General features: G+C 37.1%; 1 long non-coding RNA gene across 1 annotated transcript; it reads left to right on the top strand.

Annotated features, from left to right (window-relative positions):
• The first annotated feature begins 3,143 nt into the window (after positions 1 to 3,143).
• Positions 3,144 to 19,592, top strand: LOC137236840 (uncharacterized). The gene is made up of 3 exons (XR_010948666.1): positions 3,144 to 3,364; positions 19,003 to 19,104; positions 19,166 to 19,592. It is a non-coding gene; the product is annotated as an uncharacterized lncRNA (long non-coding RNA).
• Positions 19,593 to 21,267: the final 1,675 nt, after the last annotated feature.

Genomic DNA, 21,267 nt, shown 5'->3' with positions numbered 1-21,267 from the left:
TTTTGAAAAAAATAGCGAAAATATTTCATCTTAAGCCAAACTTGCTAAGAACGTCAGACAAGACGCCTGTATATTAACTTTTGTGACTGGCCATTTGTATTTTAATTAAAAATGGATTACTTTATTTGGTTTCGAATGTTTAGACCAATTCTTAAAATTTGTGTGTGCTCGCCTATATCAATATAATTCACAGCAACATCATTTGCAGTTACATGTGGTTGGCGACTTTCAATTCCATACATATGTTGTGTAGAGCTGCGCAAACGTTGGAAAACATTACCACCTTTTGTGGGGCATATCTTCGGCGCTTATCGTTGCATAGTATTTTCCACCGCCCTTTGTAAATACCAATTGTTCTTTCCACCATACATCTGGCTTTTGAGTGAACCGCATTAAATACACTCTCACTTGAACCGTCCGCAGGATTTCTGTATGGGATTATACACCAAGGTTTAAGTGGATAGCCAGAATAACCTAATTAAATGAAATTAGAGAATAAATGCCCATAGTTCATACTAGTTGACTAAAAAATACATACATAGTAACCACGAATTATTGTTAGAATTTATTTAAAATTTTTCTTCTAGCATATGCCCCTATTACCGTTTACAACTCAACTTAGTTGGGTTGTAATTAAAACAACTCAACTTTAAGACAACTCAACTCCTGTTTGGTATTACGAATTACAACTTATTTCAGTTGAAATTGAATTGAGTTGCCAACTTCAGAAAGTGATGATTTGACAGATAAATAAACAGCTGATCAATTTGTGGCAGAAATTTAAGCATTTTCAAACGTGATTTTTTTATTAATATTATATGAAATCTATTTTATAATGACAAAAATGTTGGTGATTGACATTTCGCGAATACGGAAAACATTCGCGTAATCATTCCAATCCCTTGGAACTACCAAGCACCAAGTAAGAAAATGTTTAAGTGACAAACAAATAATGAGTTTCATATGAAGTTATTTTGCAGATTTGAAAGGAAGCATTTTACTCAGTACTAAACAAAATTAAGGACCATTTCCGCATACGCGTTCGTATTTTAAAATTATGCGCCATACTCCGATTCCTTGCTGACGGCAGCTATCAAATATGATGTGGAAATGATTTTGGTGTTGGACTGGTTTTAGATATTATTGAGGAGAATATTTGTGCGAAGTAGATTAAAACCCAAACAGAAAAAACAGTATTTTACTCAAATAGGATTCCCAGGAGTAGTGATAAGTATCAGTGGGACTCGCATAATTATTTCACCTATTTTGGCTGCATCCGAACTGCGGCCAGCCTCGTCCAACTAAAGTCAAAAAGTTATTCAATGTAATTCGTTTAAACGTTGTTTTTTCTAGAAATGTGTACAAAATTGTTGATTGTTGTTTGATTAAAAAAGGTTTAACTACCGGCTTTAAATGTAGTTGCTTTTTTTTTTGGTAACGTTATATAAGCCCGTGCACCATCTAACTCTCATCAAAGGTGGTATCAAAAGACGGGTTTCCATCTCCGTTTTTAGGATTCGAGAGCGGAAATTAAAAATTTTATTTCTTTTGAAAGATATTTACAAAGACCCACAAAATGGCCCGAGAGGGTACGAAATATGAGGCCCGTTCCACAGTTTTTTTTTGCACAGAACATCTTTCTGCGTTGACGGCCTTTGGCCGCGATTCGTAAAAATAACTCTGGTTGGGTCCAACACCTTTCTGCATAGCTGTGTACAAAAAATCTGGCAAAATACAACAACCACATGAAATTAGATTTTATTAGAAATATAATTTTTGTGGTAATTCTTTACGACAGCATGACACTGCTAATACGTGTCCAAAAATATCGAGAGAGGTATTAAACGATGCGTCTTGGCATCAGTATTAATAATCCGAAGGCGGAAAAAAGATATTAAACAAAAACCGAAAAAAGACAACAACATTACAACAACCACATGAAAATCGCCAACTTCAACTACAAATATCTCCGGACAAAAAAAAAAAACGTTTCTTTTCCGCCTTCTGATTATTGTTCTCGAGATTAATACGCGTCTCGATATTTTTGGACGCGTATTAGCAGTGCCATGCTGTCGCAAAGAATTACAATTTTTGTTTTCGGATTCTTAAATCGGAGGTCGAAACGTGTCTTTTGATATCAACTTTGAACATCTTTGTTAAAAATTAGGTGGTGAACCGTCTTCTAAAACGTAACATTTTTTCAAAACAACTGCAAAATTGCATGAGACAACTGCTAGTAAGCAGTTGTAAGATTTTGACGTCTTTGACAACTACACCAACACAAGGTTGTAAACGGCAATGCCACAAAAAGTTGTAAGACTAGACAACTCAACCGAAATATTTTTTGACAGGTTGAGTTGTAATCTGTAATACCAAATTGCGAAATTTCAACTCAAGCAGAGTTGAGTTGTAAACGGTAATAGGGGCAATAATTCTTTGTTCTGATTGCTTCCATACAAAGGAATCTATCTATATCTAGCATTTATTGCATTAATTTTGTATTGGTGATCGAATATTTGCAGCAAGATACATGTTTATAAAGATAAAATAATTCCTTCGATCGTTATATTCTTCTTCGAATTTTATCTTCTACTTACAGTCATTACATTTACACTATGAAATCCCTTACGATTAAAAAACACATGTTCGTTTTCGCTGGGTTTCTGCAGGCCAATATGGGTACCGTCAATAAATCCAATTACTGTAGGAGGGCAAAGTGTAGGCGCATCCAAAAAAATTTATTTCACTCTCACCTCGTGGTATCTTATACTTCTCGTAGAACCATTCCATACAGCCAGGCAGACTCTCCGGTGTAATCGTAATAGGGTAATCGTCCCCTACTGCCCACTGGTAACTGCCACTTTCAAGAAATGAAAGCGTTACTGCCAACTGGAGGATGGGCGGTTCAGCTGGTGGGGAATGACAAATGAAATTTGTATTTTTTTAGGCCAACAGCCCAAACTCCAAACATAAAAGGTCGCCCTCGCCATTTTCTTTTATTGGTTAACAGTGCCAGTCAAACTGTTTATGTTAACCATACAAATGAACATCGCTGGAATAAATAAACAGTTTGACTGGCAAGCGGTATTGACCTGTTATGTTCTTTTACTTCACTTGTTTCCTTACTTCAAGGTGAAAGGACATATACCGCCGAAGTTCCAGATTCACCAACCAAATTGTACAGCGACCATTTTGTGAGCCAACCATCGGTTATTACAATAGTACTTGATATTTTTTCGTGAGGAGTTTATTTGCGGCAACATCAGCAGCAGCAATATCAACTTCTAAAACAGCAATTTCTCAAAGCCATTTGTTTATATATTATTGAATCCACTTCATCAAGGACACATCTACAAACATAAAGGTACGTGGTTGTTTCAGTGAGCACATTAGTTAATAAATAAATAAGAAATTAGTGAAAGTGAAAAGTGCGCGAGTGATTAATTGGGTTAAAAAAAAAAATGCCCTTTTTTTATTTGTGCAAATAGCCCATTCGACCATCAAATATTGCTTGCCGCCGACGGTAAATAATATTTGACACGGCTTAAGGGTCTTCGTTGCATTATTACACACAAATATTTGTACAAACAGTGTTTGGGTTTGGTTCATCACAGTTGAATTTAAGAAAAATTAGTTTTACAAAAATCACTTAGCTTTTACATTCAATTCACTTTTAAAACAAAACAATTTAATTTGAGCATTTATTTAGTGGACGGAACATTTTTCCTCCAACTCTTGCTCAGTTTTTCACTTGCGTTTGCTTTAAATCAATACTGTGCTACATACATATATACACGCACACGTGCATAAATATAGTTGGTTGGCGAGCATTTACTTTTGGGTTTAACACGTATATTTATACGTATATATATATATTTCATACAGTCCACAGGTTTTTTACTCTGAAAATTATTAAATTTGAGTTTTATTTGTTTCAAAATAAATATTTTACATACGAAATTTTACTGTAAATTTAGTAGAATTTTATTCAATTTGTTGGGTTCTTTTTGTTGGTGGAAAGCGTTTTCTAATTTTTATATTAGCAAATTGGGTAATTCCACAGATTCTGTCTCTGTGTACGTAATTTTTTTTTCTTTTGATAAATCAATTGTTTCAATTTTTTTAATTTTCAATATGGAAGCATATAACCGCTTAGTTGACACAATTATTGAGTTCGACATTGAATTTTCAAGCATAGCCACTAGCGAACACTCCAAAAATTCGCTGAAAATTCAGCAGCAGGAGTTGAAATCGATGTGGGAAAAAGCTAAAGAAGCTTTTGATGCGTTACTACAATCAGAAAATATATCTGAGAAGAATGTTACGGCAATTAGAAAAAAAAAATAAGTCGTGATATACTGTTTTTGTGCGGTGTATGACAAAAATAAATGACCTGGCAGAAAAACTTGAGAAGGCAGAGAAGGAAAACGATGCTGCCCTCACGCCACGCAATTTGCATTAAGCACCTTGTGATACTGATATATTCAAAGGTGATTATTTGTCATGGCCAACTTTTCGTGACATGTTCGCGGCCATTTATATTCTAAATAAAAGCCTGTCGCTATTACAAAAATTATACTATCTCATATAAAAAACCCAAGGTGAAGCCAGAGAAATCGTTAAGAAATGCGAATTGACGAATGATGGTTTTGATATAGCCTTAAAAATTTGTTCGACAGGTATGAAAATAAGAGAATATTAGTCAACACCCAATTAAAGATTCTTTTCAACCTTCAATCAGTCGAAACTGAATGCGGTAATTCAATCAAAAGATTACAAAGGGACATAAATAATTGCATATCCTCGTTAGTAAGTCATCATATTGACATATCTTATTGGGATCCAATTATTACATATTTATGTTCAACTAAGCTCCTGATGTGACCCTTTCGCTATGGGAACAGTCCGTAGAAAACAAGACAGAAACTTCCAAGTGGGCGGATATGGACCGCTTTCTGACAAATCGTTTTCAAACGTTAGAATCAGTCTCAGGTTTAAGAGGTATAAAGAGTACAAAACCTCAAAAGGTACAAAACTCAAAACAGGCCTCTGAACATCCCCCAAAGAAACTTGGCGCTTTCCAAGCAAGTGTAGCTAAAGGCACTTGTAAAATGTGTCAAAGCAATGATCAAAAAATTAATGCGTGTTCAAAGTTCAAAAATTTTAACACCAATGAGACTTGCTTTCGTAAAAAGAAATCACTGCTGCCTAAATTGTCTGTCATCGGGGCATTCAGTGTCAAAATGTACAAGTGCATACAATTGCAGCAACTGTAATTTAAGACATAATACCCTTCTGCATTTACAGACAAATAAGGCAAAACCTGCACAGGTAAATAATTCTGCAGATTTATCGGATGAGCAACCGTGCACTTCAAAGCAAGCTCAATCTCAAAATGAACCTGCAAAAGAAAAAAGCAGAAAGATAAAACTACAGTAAAATCTAATTTTATTAATACCAGTAAAGGTGTTTTACTAGGCACAGCTCGCGTCACCATTCATTATAATGGTACAGATTTTTCGGCCAGAGCTCTCATAGATTCGGGATCTGAATGCTCTTTTATCACTGAAAGACTCAGACGAAGAATCAACCTGCCAACTTGAAAGATGCATGCTTAAGTTTCGGGCATCAATAATTCAGTTTCTGCGCAGGTAAGAGAGACATGCGCCATTCAGTTGCGGTCTCCAGTTGACCCACTAATTTCTATTGACGCTTTAGTTCTAGTTCTACCACATTTGACAGGTAATTTGCCAACATGCGACGTTAGTGCATTAACACAACAAGCATTCCCTGATCTCGTGCTGGCGGATAAACGTTTCTTCGTGAATGAGCCAGTTGATCTTGTTCTGGGAAGGGATATTTATCCGCAAATCATATTAGACGGTATCAAAAAAAATATTATTAGCACTCTTTTAGCTCAAGAAACTGTCTTTGGTTGGATACTGACTGGTCGTGCTGATGCAGCCAGTCCAACCAATCATAATCGGGTATCCTTTTACAATGAAGTGGCTTTAGACAAGCAGCTAAGGTCATTTTGGGAGCTCGAAGACACGCCGAAAGCTAAAGCCTCCCCATTAGAAGATACATTTTGTGAGCAATTGTATCAACGTACAACGCAGCGGAATTCTGACGGAAGGTACATTGTGTCGCTTCCGTTCAGGTCAGAATTCCCAGGAGAGATAAATCTAGGTCCATCATTAAGAATAGCGTGCTCTCAATTCTATAAAAATGAAACCCGACTTAGAAAAAATATCGATTTACAGAAAGAGTACAATAGAGTCATACTAGAATACGAGACTATGGGGCATATGTCAAAATTAGATTAAATTCAATCGGCCAATGCAGTCGATAATTACTATTTACCACATCATGCAGTAATAAAAGAAGAAAGCAGCTCTACCAAAGTTAGAGTTGTTTTCAATGCTTCTCCACGCTCTTCGAATGGTGTCACCCTGAACGATTTTCTTCTTCCTGGTCCTGTGCTTCAGGCTGATCTACCAACATTAATTCTTCGCTACCGACTTTTCAGATACGTCTTCAATAGCGATATTGAGAAGATGTATATGCAAATCCTAGTAGATTATAATCATACAAGATACCAAAGAATAGTTTTCCGCTCAAGTCCAGATGATCAAATCAGTCTGTATGAGCTCAAAACTGTGACATTTGATATTAATTGTGCTCCTTATCTAGCAATAAGGACATTACTTAAACTGGCTGATGATTCCGAAAAATCTCATCCAATCGGCTCAAATATTCTACGAAAAAATATGTATGTCGACGACGTTCTTTCGGGAGGGCATACTATTGCATCTGCGATCAGAGCAAGAGATGAAATTTCAGAGGTTTTAAGTTCAGCTGGTTTTCCATTACGCAAATGGACTTCAAATTCCAGTGAAATATTACAGGGTATTCGCAAAGCTCATCTACTGAGAGAAGATTTCTTGGAATTCGAAGATTCAAGTAGCGTAAAGGCGCTCGGTATTAGGTGGAATGCTCGTTCCGATCAGTTTTACTTCATAGCAAAATCTATAGAAGAGAATACCGAGCCCACAAAAAGAACGATACTATCTACTATCGCAAAACTCTTTGACCCATTAGGGTGGCTAGCTCCAACAATTATCGTGGCAAAAATTATCATGCAAAATATCTGGTTAGAGGGTGCTGACTGGGATGAAACCGTTTCGTCTTCAACATTGGGCAGGTGGAAGAATTTCACCAATACGTACAAGGAGATCGACAAAATACGAATACCGCGATGGGTATCCTTTTCTCCAACAGAAAAGGTCGAAATCCACGGATTTTGCGACGCCGCCGAGAAAGCTTATGGTGCAGCCGTTTATTTGAGAGTGGAAAACAACGACGGCATACTTGTGAACCTGCTTTTGGCAAAAACAAGAGTAGCTCCAATCAAAACCATCTCACTTCCTCGACTGGAACTTTGCGGAGCAGTATTATATGCGGAGATAACTGAATCTATCTGCGCTCACCTTGATTTAGGTCAACAAAAAATTCATCTTTGGACAGATTCGACAATCGTGCTAGCTTGGATACGTAAACCTACATGCTCATGGTCAACTTTCGTTGCGCATCGAATTACAAAAACCATCGACAAAGTCGGAAGTTCATCATGGTATCACGTGGATTCTGGTACAAACCCAGCAGATTTAGCCAGTAGAGGATTTAGTCAACAATTCTCTGTGGTGGCAGGGTCCTTCTTGGCTCCAAGAAGAGAAGGAAAAGTGGCCAAACCAAGAATTGGATTTTAACACGAATATTGAAGAAAAACACGTGCAAGTACATGCAACGGCAATTTCAAGCAATATTAATGATATTCTCGATAGGTTTTCAAATCTTCCTAGGGCTTTAAGAGTTATATCATATATACTCAGGTTTTTTCATAGAACGCATTCTAAGATTGTAGTCAAACTGAATCTTATTCAATTTCCTCAGATGAAATTAAAGCTACAACAACCCGTTTAATAAAACTTGCTCAGAAGCAATATTGCGGATCAGAAGTTTCAAGCTTGCAATCCAAAACACCAATTGGATCTAAAAGCGAAATACTTTCGCTCACTCCATATCTTGATGAAGACGAAGTAGTGAAAACGGGTGGACGCCTTGTGGTATCCAAAGATACTACCGAATCTGAATTTTAGGTTTACTCGTCTTTATGTTCAATTTGTCCATGAAATTTCTCTCCATGATGAAAACCAATTAATGCTGCGCATCATTAGAACTCAATACTGGATACCAAAAGATAAAACCATGATACGATCCGTAATTCATAATTGTAAGATCTGCACGATCTTCAAAAAACGAGCTCAAAGACAGCTCATGGGAATTCTACCTCAAGAACGCACCACATTTTCGCGTGTATTTACCAATACAGGGGTAGATTTCGCAGGGCCTTTTGACATTAAGAGTTACAGTGGGCGCGGGTGTCGTACCTCAAACGGTGACGCTTGTCTATTCGTTTGCTTTTCTACTAAGGCTATACATTTAGTGATTTGAGCACCTCCTCATTTCTAGCCGCGCTTTCAAGATTCGTGGCTAGACGAGGATGTCCAAGAAACATTTATTCGGGCAATGGAACAAACTTTGTCGGTGCATCACGCGCATTAAAAGCGGAATTTAAGGAGTTTCTTGCCGATGCAAGAAACCAAACTCCGTCAAAATATTCCCATCAGGCATTAAATTGGCATTTCATTCCAGCAGGAGCTCCACACATGGGGGGCCTATGGGAAGCGGGAATGAAAAGCTTTAAAAGCCACTTCAAAAAAGTGGCCTTAAACAACAAATTCACCTTTCAGGAATTTAACACATTGTTATGTCGAATTGAGTCGTGTCTCAATTGCCGCCCTCTTAGCCCCGCTTCAAATGAACCATCTGACCTTGAGCCTCTAACACCAGGACACTTTTTGATTAAAGGACATCTATTGGCACCAGCGGAAATCAGCGTTGATGAAAATACTGCCTCAATTGTCAATCGCTGGCAGAAACTCAAGGCGTTGCATCAAAACTTCTGCAGAAGATGGAAATCAGAATATCTTTCGGAACTACAGAAACGGATAAAATGGAAGCATCCTAAATCAAATATGCAAGTCCGATATATGGTGGTTATACGGGAAGACAATCTTCCTCCCAACGAATGGAGATTGGGGCGTGTGATAAGGTTACGCCCTGGATCAGACAACCGGGTTCGCGTTGTGGATATAAGAACTGAGAGGGGACAAGTCACAAGACCACTTGCCAAACTAATATTATTGCCACCATATACCGCGGAAACCGAAAACACGACAGACCCTAATATCCAGCAGTAACGCTACAAAACTCGCAGTGGAAACAAAAATATCTTTTTTTGATCTAGCCTAATGTTACATACGTACATATTCATGCTTGCGCACATGGGTGGTATGGTTTACATTTACAAAAGCAACAATATTTGGGTACAATTGATGAACACATTTTATTATTAAATGTACAAATTTTAATGCGTTTTTACACACTCACTACAAAGTGAAGTTATCACTGGGTAGTCTCCACCGAAAACATGTGCACAAACATGTACATAATGACTATGTGCATTGGAGTGCATGGAGTCATGAAGGACAAATTTTCGGGCCTGCTTAAGCAATCAAAAAAAAAAAATCGTGCGTTCGCAAACACATATTCAATCATGAAATTTCCCTCAAATAAATATTTCCTTTGTTCTTTTTGCATAATGCATTATATATAAGAGTGCTCACATAAAAATAATTTTTATTTTTGTTGTGAAGAAACGAAAAAAAGGATAGTACAATGGCAAAGGCAGCGTCACTTCAATTAAACAAAACCGCACCAATTCCATTGCATACACCCGTTTTTATCAAAATAAAAATGCGAACAAAAATAAAATAAGTAAAAAACAAAAACTCACGGAAATAAAAATTTTCAATTAAGGACACCCTAATATAATGCACGGCACGTAGCACAATTCCTTTTTTACTTTTCGAGTAAAAAGTTTAAATACTAAACAAGAGCAAGAAAAAAATTTTCTTAAAAAAAAACAGAGGAGAAATTTCGGATTGCTCGGTTCACCCTAATGCAACATATTGCAATTAAGCTTTTGCTTTTCGATCACATGATTTTATTGCGAATCGTAGCAACAACAAAACACAATTACACACTTTTCACATAACTTGTTGCTTTGCTTTGGTGGAGGATTTTTGCATGACCTTTCATAGGTCTTTATTATCACATTTTTTTCTTTCCTCTCTTTATCATTTGCAATATGTATATACATATATGTACATATGTATATTTTGTTTCACTAAAATACTTCACAAACACGAAATAAACGCTAGAGTATCGAATTACATTTTTCGCCCACACGCGTACTATTTTTATTGCAATTACAATTATATTGCAATCACAAAACAAAAAAATTCACTCGCGAACACGTTTTTTTCTTTTCGTTTTTTCATTAATTACTTACGGAAGGAGGTGAAACATGCAATATATCGACATTGCAAACAATCGATACACTAGTACGGTAGCATAAGAGTGTTGACACATCATCAATTATCCGTAAGGCTACATGCTTCACATATGGAAAAGCATGACGTAGACATTTACATTTTTTGAGAAACGAGTTAGTAATCAAAAATAAATGCTATAAATGCTTGGAAATATATAAATTAGACATTGGTTGAGAAAATCTTTCCTGTTAATGTTTGGGTTGGCGTTGTTTCTGTCTTGGGGGTCCGAGGGTATCATTTGCAAAACAAATGAATATGAATTATATTACAATACAATGCAGCTATCGTGTATTCATGTATCGCATACATTACTGTGCTTCCACCAACAACCCCTTATGAGGTGAAGTTCACATTTACTTTACCAAAATTGCTTGCAAACCGAAACATGCCCGCTACGCCGACAAAATTAGAACAAATTATTTTCCTTTTCAGAAAAATTACGCGATTCACTGCAATGCGTAAAACAGCTGAGGCAAAGGGGTTCTCTTTGGCCTGTCGATTGTGCGAAAAGAAGCACCCACTCAGGGTGTGTCCTGTCTTCCGCGATAGCACACCGGAAAAAAATTGGTATTTTGTAATAAAAAAAACTATTGCACCAACTGTCTGTCCCTTCTGCATAGTGCAGCAGACTGCAAACACGAGGGACGGTGCAATAAGGGCAAGGACGACCACCACACCATGCTGCATATCGAGGAAGCTCAGGACACGCCGCGACGGCAACGAAACGCGTGGCATCGCAGGCCACTGAGAACCACCGTAGAGGATAGCGACACCCTCTCATTAAATGCGTCCGCGGTCGAAACGGAGTCCTCTGGAGCGGAAACGTCTGATTTCCGCCCGGTGCCGACGTGGTCCCAAAGGTTCTGCTGGGCGCCATACCGGCCGGAACTTTGGGGCCCCTGTTGGCACAGAATACCATCTTTGGCTGGGTGTTGTCTGGCGCCTGCTAAATTGTTTTTTTGTTACACATAAATTAAAATTTATCATTTACATATTTTTTTACAAGAAAATTGAATTCTAAGCACTTTTCATGCATATTTTTTCACCAAAAATTATGAATTTTACCAATTTTTATACCGTAAGTAATTAATGAAAAAACGAAAAGAAACACACGTGTTCGCGAGTGAATTTTTTTGTTTTGTGATTGCAATATAATTGTAATTGCAATAAAAATAGTACGCGTGTGGGCGAAAAATTTAAATCGCGACTCTAGCGTTTATTTCGTGTTTGTGAAGTATTTTAGTGAAACAAAATATACATATGTACATATATGTATATAGATATTGCAAATAATAAAGAGAGGAAAGAAAAAAATGTGATATTAAAGACCTATGAAAGGCCACGCAAAAATCCTCCACCAAAAGAAAGCAACAAGTTATGTGAAAAGTGTGTAATTGTGTTTTATTGTTGCTACGATTCGCAATAAAATCATGCGATCGTACATTATAGTAGGGTGTGCAGTGATTTTTTTATTCAGACCAATTCTAAATATTCTCGCGGAATTTTGTTCTCGCGGATTTTTTATTCCCGCGGAAAAATTCCTCCAATTCTGTTCTCCTAGGGAGAACAATAATTGGGGAATAGGAATTTCTAGTTTTCGAAGTCAGCTCTTTTGTCAATTGAAATTTCGTTGCACATTTCTTATTTTGTTTAATAAATTGAAAAGTTTAATTATTGTTACAAATTTGTTGGAAATTAAGAAATAAAATAAAAACAATGCACAGTATTTATTGCATTTCATGTGGTATTCACTGAAATGAGTAATGAATTGGTGCCACAGCAACATCAACAGCGGAACATAAGAAGAAGACGGCGGCATAACACAAATCTGCCGGAGTTGCCTGCTGTCATTCAGCAAAGCAATTTTATGGCGGCCAAGTTGAGTTGAATTCGTCCTTCGTCATATGCCAAAATCTATTTAAGCCTTATTAAAAAATCCTTGCGCAATTTCTGGATGGCTGCATCAAATTTGTATACCAAGAGCTCTACCGTTGCTTATGATATACTTTTCGACTTAAAATAAAGAATATTGTGGTTGTAGTTGTTGTTGTATTAACAGTGAGAATATTGTGGTAGAATATAAATACATATTTTATCACGAATTTGTACACATAAGTGTTCTTTCTTAAAAGAACCAATTTCCTTTAACTATTTTGATTCATTCCCTATAATTTAACAAGTGAAAAAACTTCTTTGAAATGGCAGAGAAATCTCCCTATCCCTCACATTCATTATACCTACTTTTATCCCATAACCGGTTTCCGCTTTTTCGAACATTGTTCAGAATAGGAGGAAAGGGAGAAGTGAAAAAACTCACTAGGAATTTTTATTTAGAATACGAGGAATGGGAGAAGGAAAAAAACTCGCACGGAATTTTCGTTTAGAATTGGGCTGATTGTGAAAAAAGAAAATTATTTTTTTTAAGCGTTTTTTTTTTGTATTGGTTTTTGCTTCGAAAAGCAAAAGCTTAATTGCAATATGTTGCATTAGGGTGAACCGAGCAATCCGAAATTTCTCCTTGGTTTTTTTAAGAAAATTTTTTGTTCTTGTTTTTGTTTAGTATTTAAACTTTTTACTCGAAAAGTAAAAAAAGAATTGTGCTGTGTGCCGTGCATTATATTAGGGTGTCCTTAATTGAAAATTTTTATTTCCATGAGTTTTTGTTTTTACTTATTTTATTTTTGTTCGCATTTTTATTTTGATAAAAACGGGTGTATCCAATGGAATTGGTAGCGGTTTTGTTTAATTGAAGTGACGCTGCCTTTGGCATTGTACTATCCTTTTTTTCGTTTCTTCCCAACAAAAATAAAAATTATGTTTATGTGAGCACCCTTATATATAATGCATTATGCAAAAGGAACAAAGGAAATATTTCTTTGAGGGAAATTTCATGATTTAAAAAGTGGTTTGCGAACCCACGATTTTTTTTTTTTTTTTTGATTGCCTAAGCAGGCCCGAAAATTTTTCCTTCATGACTCCATGTACTCCAATGCACATAGTCATTATGTGCATGTTTGTGAACATGTTTTCGGTGGAGACTACCCAGTGATAACTTCACTTTGTAGTGAGTGTGTAAAAACGCATTAAAATTTGTACATTTAATAATAAAATGTGTTCATCAATTGTAGCAAAATATTGTTGCTTTTGTAAATGTAAACCATACCACCCATGTGCGCAAGCATGCATATGTACGTATGTAACATTAGGCTAGATCAAAAAAAGATATTTTTGTTTCCACTATGAGTTTTGTTGAAGTTGATTAGTTTTGGTTAGAAGTTTTTTTGATGTGTGGAGATTTTGTAACTCCGATTGTAGCGTTACTGCTGAATATTAGGGTCTGTCGTGTTTTCGGTTTCCGCGGTATATGGTGGTAATAATATTAGTTTGCCAAGTGGTCTTGTGACTTGTCCCCTCTCAGTTCTTATATCCACAAGGCGAACCCGGTTGTCTGATCCAGGGTGTAACCTTATCACACGCCCCAATCTCCATTCGTTGGGAGGAAGATTGTCTTCCCGTATAACCGCCACATCTCCGACTTGCATATTTGATTTAGGATGATTCCATTTTATCCGTTTCTGTAGGTCCGAAAGATATTCTGATTTCCATCTTCTGCAGACGTTTTGATGCAACGCCTTGAGTTTCTGCCAGCGATTGACAATTGAGGCAGTATTTTCATCAACGCTGATTTCCGCTGGTGCCAATAGATGTCCTCCAATCAAAAAGTGTCCTGGTGTTAGAGGCTCAAGGTCAGATGGTTCATTTGAAGCGGGGCTAAGAGGGCGGGAATTGAGACATGACTCAATTCGACATAACAATGTGTTAAATTCCTCAAAGGTGAATTTGTTGTTTAAGGCCACTTTTTTGAAGTGGCTTTTAAAGCTTTTCATTCCCGCTTCCCATAGTCCCCCCATGTGTGGAGCTCCTGCTGGAATGAAATGCCAATTTAATGCCTGATGGGAATATTTTGACAGAGTTTGGTTTCTTGCATCAGTGTTTTTTTTCAAAATGCTATAACTTTTTCAAAAATTTACAGTTTGGGATAATTTTTTTTTTTTTTTTAATTTTTAAATATGTTTTTAAATGTACTTTTCGGAAAAAATACAAAAAAAAATTTTAAGTTTTTATTTCACTCCGGGATTAGTGGGGATGATTGCAGAATTATTTGAAGTTTTTTATGAGAAAAAAAAGGGCGAAATTCGAAAAATCTCGAAAAACTGAAAAATTACAAAAAAAAAACTTTAAAAATTTTTTGGAATTTTTTCCGAAAAGAACTTTTAAAAACAAATTTAAAAAAAAAGATCCCAAACGCTAAATTTTTGAAAAAGGTATAGCATTTTTAAAACAAAAACGGTGTTTTATTTTAAATTCATAACTTTTTTTGAGTTGGATGAAAAAATTTTAAAAACTTCTGAAAAGCGCCTTTCGTAAGCTAGAAAAAGAAGAAACACTTTCAGCCAATTCTAAAGGGGTCGGGTCGAAATGGGATGGAATACTCCATATATATAAATTTTTGTGTTTAATCTTTATGTCCAATAAAGACTATTTTTGATTATTAATACTAATACTAACTTTTCTTGTTCTTTTCCACACTATATCTTGACCGTCACCATCCCTGAGCTGTGGCCCGGCTAAGACAGTATTCATCAGGATATAATTAAATGCTGCTTTATTAAGACCAAACCTTTTAATGAACCAAATAATTAGCCAGTTATATAAACGCTTCGGTAACATTTCCCAAATGTTGAAGTTACCGTGAAATTATAGCAAAAGATTGATGAAGATAAAGAAAGAGGATTGCTTTTTTCTCTTAGCTGCCATCTTACAACCTTCTGGTCATGCCCATCCACGTCTTCGTCGGAACCTTCTAAAAAGAAAAGTAGTTCCGGATCCATGTTTTTAACTCTAAATAACTACAATTGTTAGTTTCCTTGATATTTCTTCGAGCGATAGAGCTTATTGGTTAGGGCGAAATACTGTTATAACAAAAACTAGAAATTATGAACATCTGCATCCCTCCTGACACCTGCTGCCCCAGTGTATACCGCCCTGAAATCAGCGCATTACTCACCGGAGAAAATTGCATAATTCTAGGCAAAGCCCACCACGTTCTATCGCATACTGATCTACAGGCGTACAGAAAGGCGAAATAGCGTTCTACTCGATAAAGGGGGACATCCCGTGCGTATAGTAGGAAGCTGTCATTGCTCGGCAGAAATCTCCATAGTACTTCAGGACTCGTTAACTGCGTCAACTGGCAACCGATGGTAACATTGGCATCCGACCACCTACCCATATTCCTTCCGCTCTCGTGATCAGCCAAATTCGTTATCTCAGAAAAACGCACTTACATAAATTTAAAAAAAAAGGAAAACGGAAAGACTATAAAAAATACACTGATAATCGCTTTGCTGCTGTCCGGTCAAGGGGAGCGTGCTTTCCGCAAAGTCATTGAAACCACTTCGGGTCATTTTATTTCCGCCGGAAGAATATCGAAAATCCAGCCACATTTTCCAGCGGAGGCCGTAAATTTAGCGAGAGGACGTGACCTTATAAGACACCACGACCACGGCGACCCCCAAATAAGGAATTAAACCAACGCATCAGATTGCTAGTGGATGAATACAAGCTGGCGAAATGGGAGGAGCACTTAAAGAATTTTATCCTTTCTGCGGGTGTAGGTAAGCTATGGTCCACCGTAAAGTCCCTATAGAACCCGACTAAGCACAATGACAAAATTTCCGCGGTATTTGGCGATAAATTTTTGTCGGATGCGCCATCTGCCAACAATATGTAATGCATTCTACGGTTGACAAACCCAGACGGCGGGCCAACAGATGCGCACACAAGCATAAACACAGTATAGATTTTGAAAACTACATAGCACTACCATCGCGCTAATCCCATCAACACGCAAATAATTTCCTGAGTAAATCAAATACACCACCATAGGACAGTATTTGTTGCGCTAGACCTATGAAAAGCTTTTGATACGGTCAACTACGGCACGTGACTGCAAGACCTGGAAGGGCCCCCCTTCTTCCAAGGGCACAAGCAGGTCCTCAGTGATTTACCCAAATATGCGTCGGACCTATGTGCCAGGAATTGTCCGGCGAACCCAGTTCTTAAGGAAAAATACACAGAACTCAAAGAAAAGGGAGCAGACTCCCTGGGGCAACTTCGATATGAATACGGTAACACGTTGAACTATCCAGATTCAACCCCGACATTAATAATGTATGTCCTGCTTGCAGTGTTTCCCTACATAACACTAAACATCTCTTTGATTGCAATGTGGAACCAACACCTCTAACATCCCTCACTCTGCTGCACCCCTGTTGAAACTGCAAGTTTCCTAGGACTTCCGTTAGAGCCCTTTAATGACAATCTGTGAGTGGTCGCACCTATTGGATGCGGCGAAGCACTGCTACAACAACAACAACAACCACGTAAAGGAAGCTAGAGTACCGGTTCTTCGAGCATCTTATAAAAATTGTTGTCATCTTTATTACAATAACGAATAATTTACAAGAGGGATGACTGCTAATATACTTTCAAATATATCGTGAGGTGGCAAAGGACGTACCTTGACCCCTCTATTGTTGATCCGAAGGCGGAAAAACAAATTTTGAGTCTATTAAAAGATATTGTTTGACGAGTAATAGCAGTAGACCCCTGTTGCAAATTGTTACATATAATATTTACATATAACAAAGAGTTCATAAATCTCTATTATATGCATAAGGGGAATGTATTCCAGCGTAAGTGGTACAGATGGAATCTTCCTGCAGGTACAGTTGTCTGGACAAACTACTTTGGTTCCGGTAATTCTATACGACAGCATAACACTCTTATTACACGTCCTAAAATATTGAGAAGGATGTCAAAAGACTCGTTTTAGATCTATGATCCCGAATCTGAAAACGGAAGCTGACAAATTTGCCTTTGAGATTAGCACAAGTTGTTTTATTATTTTAATGATGAATGTGCCATGCTGCCGTATAGAATTGGACTAAAATTCCATTCGTGCACAATTAACGATTTCGGAAAAGATTATTTTATTGAATTCATTAGGTTTAAGTAAATTAAAATTGGTCCGAGCAAAAACTAGAAGCATCAGGAAAATGAAACATTTAGTTTTGGCAACTAGGAGGATCTCTCTACCACCTCTTTTTTACATTTATTATTAATTGTGCACTCATCACTAGAATTACCTGCGTTAATTTCAGTCACTTTTTTCCCTCTTTCTTCCTTTTAAATATCGCTTATGAATTTATTCCACATGTAAATAAATAATTTTTCTTATTTACAAATAGAAGATGACATTTAATTGTCAAAATATCTATTACAAATCACCATTCAATCTATTACTGTCTGTACGATAAGTTATCACAAATAACTTACCCAGATTGGGCATTGACGAGTTCAAAATTGCTTCGTTCTGCGCACCTACGTCACACTTGACTTGAGCGAACAGCTGATATGCCGTTTTTATTACAAAATAAAAGAGCATGTTTTTGTGTAAATTTATTCTATTTTAATTAATTATTTAACTGAAATGTTTTTAACAGTAAATGTATCCGAGAAATGTATCGTTCTTATCGGTCAACTATAATTTAACATATCTAAACAAATATCGCGGAAACTTCGCTCACAATTGACCACATTATATATGTGTGATGGATCCTGGTTTTGCCAAGCAAAATAATTTTAATTCACGTACTGGTATGGAATCATTAATGGTTGTACCGTTTCTAAAGCATCAGCAAATCAGCGTGCAGGACGTGCTGGACACACTGCGCCAGGCAAATGTTTTCGCCTCTATACTGCTTGGGCTTACAAACAAGAATCAGAAAATAATATTGTACCAGAGATACGGCTCATAAATCTTTGGAATGCTGTGCTTATGCTTAAAGCACTTGGTGTAAATGATCTAATTCACTTAGATCCACCGCCACATGAAACGCTTGTCTTAGCTTTAGCACAATTATACGCTTTGGTTGTTCTCAATCATCATGGTGAACTAACGGAATTGGGTAGACGTATAGCCGAATTTCCACTTGATCCAATGATAGGTAAAATGCTGTTTGGTAGTGTGAAGTAGTAGAAGTTTGGAAAATTTGCATACCTAGTTAGAAATGTAACTAACCAATGCGTATAATTTATTTAGTTTTCATCCGAATTCCAAACTTTGTAAACAGGATTATTAAATTGTGGCTGGTTTTACAAATCTGTTTTACGCAACCTAGGCGTGTAGCTGGGTTGCAGGGCCTATAGCTCAGAAATGAGCGAAAAATTGGGAAATGAAGTTGGCTAAAGTACGATCACAAAATAGGTATGTGTTGTTCGATATTATAGCCAGCTTTTGCATGTGACTGTTCAGTCTACAGTGTCCTGTAAGAATAGCTGTTAGCATTCTTAGGTTATCTTTCGAGCGGCCTATTAATGCCCTATACACTTTTAATAACCACTATAATTTTTACAGAACGCAGAATTGAAGGACACCATCCGAAGAGCACCGGATCAATTTCATTTGGAATTGGTGGAGGCAATAAGGGACGAGATCAACCGATAATTGTCCAATAAAGTAAGTTCAATCTATGTCTATGTGTATATGAAATTACTGAACTTGCATTTTATTGTAACAGGTTTTATTAAATTTGGGTCTCTGCATGCGCTCAAAGATATCGTGTCGCTTATAAATTTAATAATCCTACAGGGAGATGGCGCTTGCCATACATATATACCCTTGCATTTTTTGATGATATATTAATACCGCCATCTGCATTACAACATCCTTCCCGGTTCGAGGAAGCTGAACAAGCTTGGGTATGGGAATATCCACTAGAAGATGGTGCTAAACATGATTTATTCGTGGATATAGGAGAATCAATCCTTGCCAGCATGAAAGATTATCCGTTGGATATCTGGGTTGACGATGTTTTCGCTTCTAATGCTAGTTCCCCAATAAACAAATTCCTTCACAGTTTGAAATTTATACTTCTAGGAGTGATGTGGCCAGCAATGCGCAGATTTTTTGATGACATCAGGTACTGCGTGCTTTGCAATCTAAATAATATATATGTTGCGGGGGGAATGTGGCACCCGGGTCGTGGGGCGCGATCGCACGCAAATAAAAGAAATAAAAAGAGAAAAATTAGTACCGATTCGTTACAATTTATTTATAAACGATAAATATTTTACAATAATTGCCTATCAAAGTGAAACACTCACAAACTTCCTGGTCGTCAGGAAAGCTAATTAATTTCACAATATAGATAGCAATTCCGAATGAATATGCCGTAGTGCAATTAGAAAAAAATTAATCGAACTTAATGATGCGTTTGTGAGTAGTCCTGCTGTAAATCCTACTGCGCCTTTTCCAAATGCTTATGGGCGCTACTGTGGAGAAAATTTTGAGTTCAGGGCGGTATCCGAATGCGACGTGGTAAGGTGCTTACTTAAATCCAATGCCATCGGGGTTGATGGTATACCAATAAAATTTGTAAAAATTATTCTACCATTTATACTGAGTACCTTCACACACATCATCAACCATTGCATCACAACTTCTCGGTTTCCTGAATCGTGGAAATGTGCTATGGTAAGACCCGTCCCGAAGAAACGGCTTGCAAACTCGGTCCGTGATTATCGACCCATTAGCATATTGCCCGCGCTGTCGAAAGTTTTTGAAAGGCTGCTAGCAGAGCAAATAATTTTGCACATTTCTAGAAATAACCTCTTATCACCACACCAATCGGGCTTTAGAGCCAAGCATAGTTGTACAACGGCACTACTTAAAATTCTTGATGACATACGCATACCTTTTGATAAAAACCAACTAACTCTGCTTTGTCTATTAGATTTTTCTAAAGCTTTTGATTTTGTTGACCATGCGTTACTTTCTTATATACTTAAAACATATTTTGGATTTGCCTACAGTGCTTTGATGGTAATGGAGAGTTATTTAACAGGAAGATCACAACTTGTTAATACTGGTTGCGAAATTTCGGGGACCAAACACCTACCCCGAGGTGTTCCGCAGGTTTCCATTCTTGGGCCTTTGTTATTCAGTATCTTCGTAAACGATATCTTTTCGGTTTGTCAGCACATGAAAATGCACGCATATGCAGATGACATACAATTATATTTGTCTGGTAGTTTCACGGACGTAGCCAACCTCTGTCTTAAAGTAAATAATGATTTATTGTCAGTACAGAGCTGGCCCAATAATAATGGTCTCTGCCTTAATGCAACTAAATCGTTCATTTTGCCCATTTCGAAGAATAGGTCCGTTGATGCCCTTGCCTCACCAATATACATTGGAAACACGGCTTTACAAATTGTTTCTAGAACAAAAATTTGGGTTTCGTTATCAACTCTAATCTAACTTGTGAAGACCACATCAATACAGTCATGGGTAAAGTGTATACCACTTTGCGCAATCTTAGGCAATCTGCACCTTTCACACCTCCGCATATTAGAAGAAAACTGGCCCTACAGCTTCTTTTGCCAATAATAAACTATTCAGAGCTCGTTTATAACAAGTTGGACTCATGTTCTGCACACAATGTTGAGGTCGCCTTTAATCATGTAACTCATTACGTTTTCGGGTTACGAAAATTTGATCATATTTCGGCTTGGAGGTCCAAGCTATTAGGATGTAACATATTTGACTACCAAAAAGCTAGAAGTGTGATTTTTTTGTACCGCTTGATTGTCACAAAATCACCAGCATATCTTTTTGAGA

This window comes from Eurosta solidaginis, chromosome 1 (assembly GCF_040869045.1).
Source record: "Eurosta solidaginis isolate ZX-2024a chromosome 1, ASM4086904v1, whole genome shotgun sequence".
In the NCBI taxonomy this organism is placed as follows: Eukaryota; Metazoa; Arthropoda; class Insecta; order Diptera; family Tephritidae; genus Eurosta; species Eurosta solidaginis.
Note: the sequence above shows the minus strand (reverse complement) of the source record. Positions and strands in the feature narration are given on the sequence as shown.